We start from the raw sequence: 7,541 nt of genomic DNA on the forward strand, positions 1-7,541 counted from the left end.
GCGGCGTCCGGCCAGAGAGTGAACTTTTCCAAATCCACCATCTCCTTCAGCCCCAGCACAGAGAGTGGAGTCAGACAGGAGATCAGAGGGATCCTCCAGATACCGGAGCAGGAAGGGACGCTTACCTATCTAGGCGTGCCTATCACTGGCCGGAGACTGCGGGTGGCAGAGTGCTCCGGTCTGATACAGCGAGTCCAGAGCAGGCTGGAGGGATGGAGGGCGTCCTCATTATCCATGATGGGGAGAGTGACACTGGTCAGGGCAGTGCTGGGATCTCTACCGGTTTATCTCATGGCCAACACAGTAGTTCCCAAGACGATCCTGTTAAGGATCGAGCGCCTTCTTAGGGATTTCCTGTGGGGGTCATACGGTGGAGGTCACGGAGTGCACCTGGTTGCTTGGGAGCAGGTTTGCCGCCCCACCAGTGAGGGTGGTCTGGGAGTGCAGTCCCTTATTGAGAGGCGCGAGGCTTTCATAGCTCGGCATGCGGCTCGGTTCATCTTAGAGCCACACGGCTTCTGGAGTCAGGTGATGGCAGCTAGATATGGCCGAGGGGTTTCAGGGGTGGCACAGCGGGGCCGCCGAGTTTCCTTCATGTGGCGTGAGATCGGGAGGCACCTGCCGTCAGTATCGGCACACATCAGGGTTCTGATTGGCGACGGCCGGAGTATTGATGTGGCTAGCGACTCATGGGTGGACTCCTTGGCCCTGAGCCGCTGGCCAACTATGTTTGATACAGAGGCAGTTGAGGGGTTACGGGTGTGCGATCTCCTTGTACCAGGAGGGGCAGTATGGGATGAGGCCAGACTCAGGCTATTGTTCGGGGTACACCTAGCTGCGAGGATCCGATCCCTCCCGTTACCAGGATGCGGGGGGCCAGATGTCAGGGTGTGGGGCACCTCGAGCCAGGCCAGTGTCAGGTTGGGAGACATTGCGCGCGCCATTCAGTCAAGACATGAGCCGGGGCCGGACTGCACCTGGATTTGGAGGTCGGGACTTCATCCGAGGGTTGCTCTCTTTCTATGGAAGGTGTTCTGGAACCGACTTCCTACGAGAGCAGAGCTGAGCAGGCGAGGTTGGGGGGTCCCAGCTGAGTGCGGGACGTGCGGAGCTGAGGAGTCAGCGGACCATGTGCTTTTCCAGTGTACATGGGCGCGGACGACATGGCAGTGGGCTGGGATCCCGCGGGGGGCCCGGAGCGAGCGGCTACAGTTTCTCAGGGTGACACGGCAGTGGTTAGCCAGTTTACGGACCCGCGAGGTGGGCATTAGAGCTACTTGCACAGCACTTCAGATCTGGCTGGCAAGGAATGCCCGCACTCTCGGTGAGCGCAGGGTGTCACCGAGGTTTGTGGCAGAGCTTGCTCGAGCACAGGCCTTGGAGTTCAGACCCGCCTTTCTTACAGATAGACCTTTGACAGCTCGGGACACCTGGGGTTCCCCCCTGCTTCGGCAGCTTCCCAGTTGGTGTTTTTCACCTGGGAGCCCCCACCCCTGAGCTTCCTCAAGGTCAATTTCGATGGGTCGGTTCTGGATGGCGGCGCGCGGGGCGGTGCAGGCTTTGTCATACGAGGCCCACACTCCAGGGTAGTGGCCGCAGGTGGTTGTCAGCTGTTTGATACATCGGTGCCTGGAGCAGAGTTGCACGCTGCCTGGGTAGGCCTTCGACATGCGAGGGTAGTACTGCGGGCCAGCTCGATTATTTTGGAGGGGGACTCGGCCACTGTTGTCCGATGGATTCAGAGGGGATTGGGGGGTGAGACCACAGTCCATCCCTTGATTCGTGATATTGTGATGATGAGTCAGGGAGGGGCCACTTTGGCCACACATGTATTCAGGGAGGCCAATGGGGCAGCCGATTGGGTGGCTGGCCATGTGGCCCACCATTCGGGGTATGCCCTCTGGGCAGGGGAGGCGGAGCTGCCATTGGCACTCCGTGAGGTTTTGTATTTTGACTTTATTGGGTGTATTCGTACCCGTACTGTATGAAGTACCCGTTTTCAGCCATAAAAAAAAAAAAATGCTAAGCCCGTTGTCTGGGCTGCGCATGGACCTCACCAGATATCTTATGTGCATTTTGGGCGGGCAGGGAGTCTTTGGTTGCCGGCCCGAGTAACGACCCAAGGGCTTTCTAAGAATTATGCAAAAAATTAAAGACCGAATATAGAAAACACCAGCCATAATAGAAAGAAATTGTAACAGCGTGTAGCTATTCTCATCAGAAAATAAAAATAAAAATAAAAATAAAAATATGTAGTTATAATGTTGCATGGACTTGACCCAACAAAAGCCCAACGTGGGTAGTGGGCTTCATACTTAACTTGCGATAGTTGGGAAATTGACGGCGTATTCAAGGAAGCCTTGGGCTTAGCTTAAGTTTTTTTCCCTTATTCAGCATTAGCCAAGGGTGCGTTTTATATTGCTTTAAAAAAAAAGAGCAACTTTTTAGGTAAAACAATGTCTTCTAAAAAAAAAAAAAAGTTCACTAATATGTACGGGAACTGCTTCTACAAAATTAAAAAAAAATAAAAAAATAATTTTAGGAGAAGCTGAAAAATCTACGTGCGTCAAGTTAGGCTATAGCCTAGTCACTCCTCTTTGGATAAGGTTCCAGTTTCAAACCTCATGAGGTATGGCCCGGTGGGATTAGAAAAAGGAAGGAAAGTATGGTCAACGAAAAAAAAAAAGTTTTTTCATGAGAATAAAATTTATATTTCATGAAAAAGAAAAATTCCTATGGAATATAGAAAAGTTTAATTTCCACTGCTGAAAATTGGAATGTTTTTCTTTTAAAAGTGCCCTTACATCTTTAAATAAAATGGGATATGATTTTTCCTATATTAAAGGCTTAACATGTATTTTATGTAATTTTTTAAGAAAAATGGATGCTCAAAAACTAAATATAAGCCTACTTTTTCTATGACGAGCCAAACATATAAAAATTATTTTTTAAATATCATATATCCAAATATTAGTTTTTTAAAAGGAATATTTCAATGTAGAAAAGTTTTTTCTACGGAAAAAAGCGAGTCACCGATGGCATCAAGGAGAACGGATCACGGCTATGGTTCAGGATATGCGAAAAGTTCAATCTTTACTGGTAGCTGTTTCTATGGCAACCATGGCAACTATGGAACAATCAATTGGGTGAAAGCAAATCAGACCACGCTGGTGCAGCTTTGTAGCTTTTCTTCTTCTTCTTCTTCTTTTTTGATTGATGTAAAGGGGGATAAGCCCAGTTCTTTTTTTGATTGCATAAGGTAATGATTACATATGTGCTACTTTCTCTTGACAAGGGAACCGATGTTCATAAAACTTTCCACTTTCTTTTTAGTGGAAAGCCAAAAAAATGGCAGCCTAAGTTTGGCTAGAGTGCTCTCAGAAAATGCACTCTATTGCATTTATATAATCTATTGAGAACCCGGATGGGATTCATAAAGATTTAAATAGGATCGGCGCAGACAACATCAATTAAAACAGTCCTTTAGGATTTATTAACTAAGCTAAAGTTGTCATCTTTCATGATTTGATCACTTCAGCATATCTTATCCTTGAAAATCTAGGCTTCTTTTACCTTTTATGTCGAACGCATTGCGCTGCTGGTAGCCAAAAGTTTTTTTTTTTTTTTTTCATTTTCTGAGGGAGGGTTGGGGGTGAGTCACTCGTTTCAATAGTTTTTTTATTTATTTTATTTTATTTTATTTTATTTTATAATGGCTGCTCATCTTATTCTAGTATAGGGCAGCCAGCAAAATTAAGGGCTACAATTTGACACAAATGCAAGGGGGTGTTTTCTGATGTAGCCAAAAAAATCTTTTCGGAGTGCTGCGTAGCATAGAAAGCGGCCTAGTTTGCAATTCTGTTCGTCTTTCAATACACATGCACGATTTGAAAGGTATTACAGTCTCTCAGCATCAGATGAATGTCCGAGGACTTCCATCCTTCTTCTATCACTGTTTTCGTATCCAGTCGATCATTATGTCCCGTCATTCTTGGCAGTATTATTCTAGTGTCAAACATGAGGGTTGCATCCTTTGGTGCACGGTGGAAGGGTCAGGCATACATTTCATGCGAGTCCTTCAGTGGAAGGGTTGCGTGTTCCAATTTTGAAAGATATATATTTTTTTAATCTCCAAGTGTTTGACACGGACTGTTCACAAAAAATTTGTCCTTATTTCGCTCCCACCATTCTTTAACAAAAAATAAAAAATAAAAAGAGCAAAGCAATTTGGTTGTCACTATATATGAAAAAGAACTCCAAACCTCTCCCTCCTCCATGTATGTTTTGCGAAGGGAAGGGGGGAGGTGGTAGATGACAAGAAATGATAGCTCCTAGTTACAAAATTTATAATTTTATAAGCTAAAGCTTGTCCCTTGCGTCTACATGGAGATTCTGATTCAGGTTTTGAATGATACATTTCTTGAAATCTGGACATGGCTAATTATAATGCAGGTGACTCCTCCCTTGTTTTCTTGCGAGTTGCGAATTTGGTTTCAGTCTACTAGGCGAAGCCCACATCAGCTCCACTAGCCTTGACGTTTGCTTTCTATTATATTATCATATAATGGATTCATTAGAGCCTGACGGTATGCCATATCTAAAACCATTGGAGGATAGAGCAAGAAGAACCATATCTACCAAATCATGCCATCTAGTGGCGTGACCAACAATATATTATCATGGTGGTCAGAAAATGACCATAACAGCCCATTTTTCTTCTAATAAATGTATGTATCCACAAGATACAAGCTGCCTTTCGTAGATGTGTTCACAAATTGTAGTTTATAATGACAAGAGTTACCACTTGCTTCATATATATATATATATATACATATACATATATATATATATATATATATATATATATATATATATATATATATATATATATATATATATATATATATATACATATACATATATATATATATATATACATATACATATATATATATACATATACATATATATATATATATATATATATATATATAAATTCTAATTAGAGGTTTTTGATCTGTTTATCTTAAGCATAGCGAAAGTATTATGGCCAAGCCCATTTTAATTCATTGAATGTTTTGAGAACAGGAACATAAGATCTTCACCAGCCAAGGAAAAGGAGAGGTGCTAATAAGCTTGTGTTTGGACCTTAGAATATATATATATATATATATATATATATATATATATATATAATTCTAATTAGAGGTTTTTGATCTGTTTACCTTAAGCATAGCGAAAGTATTACGGCCAAGCCCATTTTAATTCATTGAATGTTTTGAGAACAGGAACATAAGATCTTCACCAGCCAAGGAAAAGGAGAGGTGCTAATAAGCTTATGTTTTGGACCTTAGAAAACTAGAGGCATCAACTGACTTCCGAAGTTTATCTTCTTTGGAATACTTGGAAATGAGCTCTTCGATCCACGTTGGAGAGCTTTGGACGTTTGTGCTTTGGGTTTCAAATCATCTTGAGTCGCCGGACCGAAAGGTTGGCTAAAGATAATGATTTTGTTGGGGGGGCAGCAAAGAATTGTTTCATCACCAATGTCATCATCGCTATTATCATCATGACTTTGAGTTTATCCTCCCTAAGTTGTTTGGATGGCTAAGTTGTTGCACATTTAAGCAAAGACTTGTATCGTTGATCAATCGATCGGTTGGCCAAAGAGTAGGGTTACGCTTACGTCAAGCGCTGCAGATTATGGCCACAAAATCCTGTTTAGTATGTACAAGTGCACAAATTTAGGTAGGAGAGCATTTTGTTTTGCCTAAGCCAGCTCATAGATTTCAAATTGCAAGCACAATTTGATGGAATTTTTGAAGATATATACTGGTTATTTGCCACCGATCAGGTTCTGAGATCTCTTCTATTAAAAGATGGGTGTCAACCAACTAAACTAACAACTATTAACACTAAATTTATCGGAAAGTATTAAAGTATCTTTTGATAATTTAGTTCTTTAATAGTTTAATTCCAATAAAGGACATAGAATGAGGTGCCTGTTATCTAAACTTCATAGAAGCAATCCCTTCTCATTCCTTTTATTTAAATGTGGCAGGAGCACTGATAAAACAACAGAAGACTCCCACAAGCAACCCCAAAGAATTAAGATTAGTGTCAATTAATCATGATTCAGGCCAACGCTACATCTTCTGGTTGATTTGCAAGGGTTGCACATTATATTACCAATTTTCATGTGGTAGAGAGCGGACTTGTTTGAACTGGGATAACAAGACAATTAAAAAATGGAACATCTATTAGCCCTAGACTTCCCCACTTTTTTTTCCACTTCTTTACCTGGCAGTTAAGGTATTCAACTTTCCCTCTTTTCTTCCCACTTTTTTATAGCAGAATATATAGAGGATTAGTAGGTAAATTTTGGCATCATCCTGTGCAATATTAGCGCAGCATGTTGGAAAACATTAACCTATCTCTTTTCAAAAGGCTGACTCACATCAAAATATAGAGTTTATATAATTACACATTGAAAATGCAAAAATTCTACAAATTACTTATGGGCTTGTTCTGCTTATTGAATAGCTTACTATTAACTTTTATAAAAAAATATTATTCTTTTATTTTTTTTTTCTTGCAAATTTTTTATAAATAATTTTTGTAAATTTTTTTTTCTAATAAAAATCAGATAGCTTTGTCTCCCTCTTTATAAAAAAAATAAATAAAAAAACTTTGGCATCATCCTCTACTTATGTATGCTTAACCATCCTTCATGTCTTTTATCAAGTGATCAGAATTTTCTAGACGTCATTCCTTGCCTACATTTCTTTTCTCAAGGGCCCCTCCTGTTTTACGTCAAACTATGGGCTGAAGGCCTTTCGCTATCCTAAGAGCCGTCGTCAACTGTGATCTCGCCATCCAATGGAATGATATAGGTAAAAATAATAACCTTTTTTTCTATAAGAGAAAAAAATAATAGCCTTTAGAGAGAGCGAGAGCGAGGGAGATTTCCACTGTTTAGTTGTACATGTTTTCAGCTAGTACCTCGCTTTCTAATGACATCTGATTGTTCTTCCAGATACCCTTTGATGCCAACTGCTAATCGTAATTGTGCTTATAATTAACGCTACCAGTACGTTGCTTACTTTTCACAGCAGAACCCTTAAAGACTAAACAAATCATTTTACTGACATGGTTTTAGAAGTCTTGCAGGAATTTATTATGGCCAGTCCGGGGGCTTTGACATAAAAAGGCTCAATCAATTTTCGAATACTGAAATTGAAATGTAGTTAAAAAAAATTCTTTTTTTTCGTATTTATACCAATTAAAAGATCACTTTGTTTTTCCTTTTTTTTCCTCTTCCCAGAAAGCATCCTTGTGCTGCTCCAAATGCTTGAAATGGCCAAAAAGCCTTATTCGGGCTGTCCTTTTGCGTAAAGCAAGAGCCGATCCACAATGTTGAAATGAGCATTATTGGAAGAAATAATTGGGAGTACCAAACATATATAAACCAATCATATAGAACCAAGGCATGTAATTTTCAAACAGCATCCAAGAAGTCCATTCGCTTTAAGCACTCACTA

The sequence above is a fragment of the Phoenix dactylifera genome, chromosome 5 (assembly GCF_009389715.1).
Source record: "Phoenix dactylifera cultivar Barhee BC4 chromosome 5, palm_55x_up_171113_PBpolish2nd_filt_p, whole genome shotgun sequence".
In the NCBI taxonomy this organism is placed as follows: Eukaryota; Viridiplantae; Streptophyta; class Magnoliopsida; order Arecales; family Arecaceae; genus Phoenix; species Phoenix dactylifera.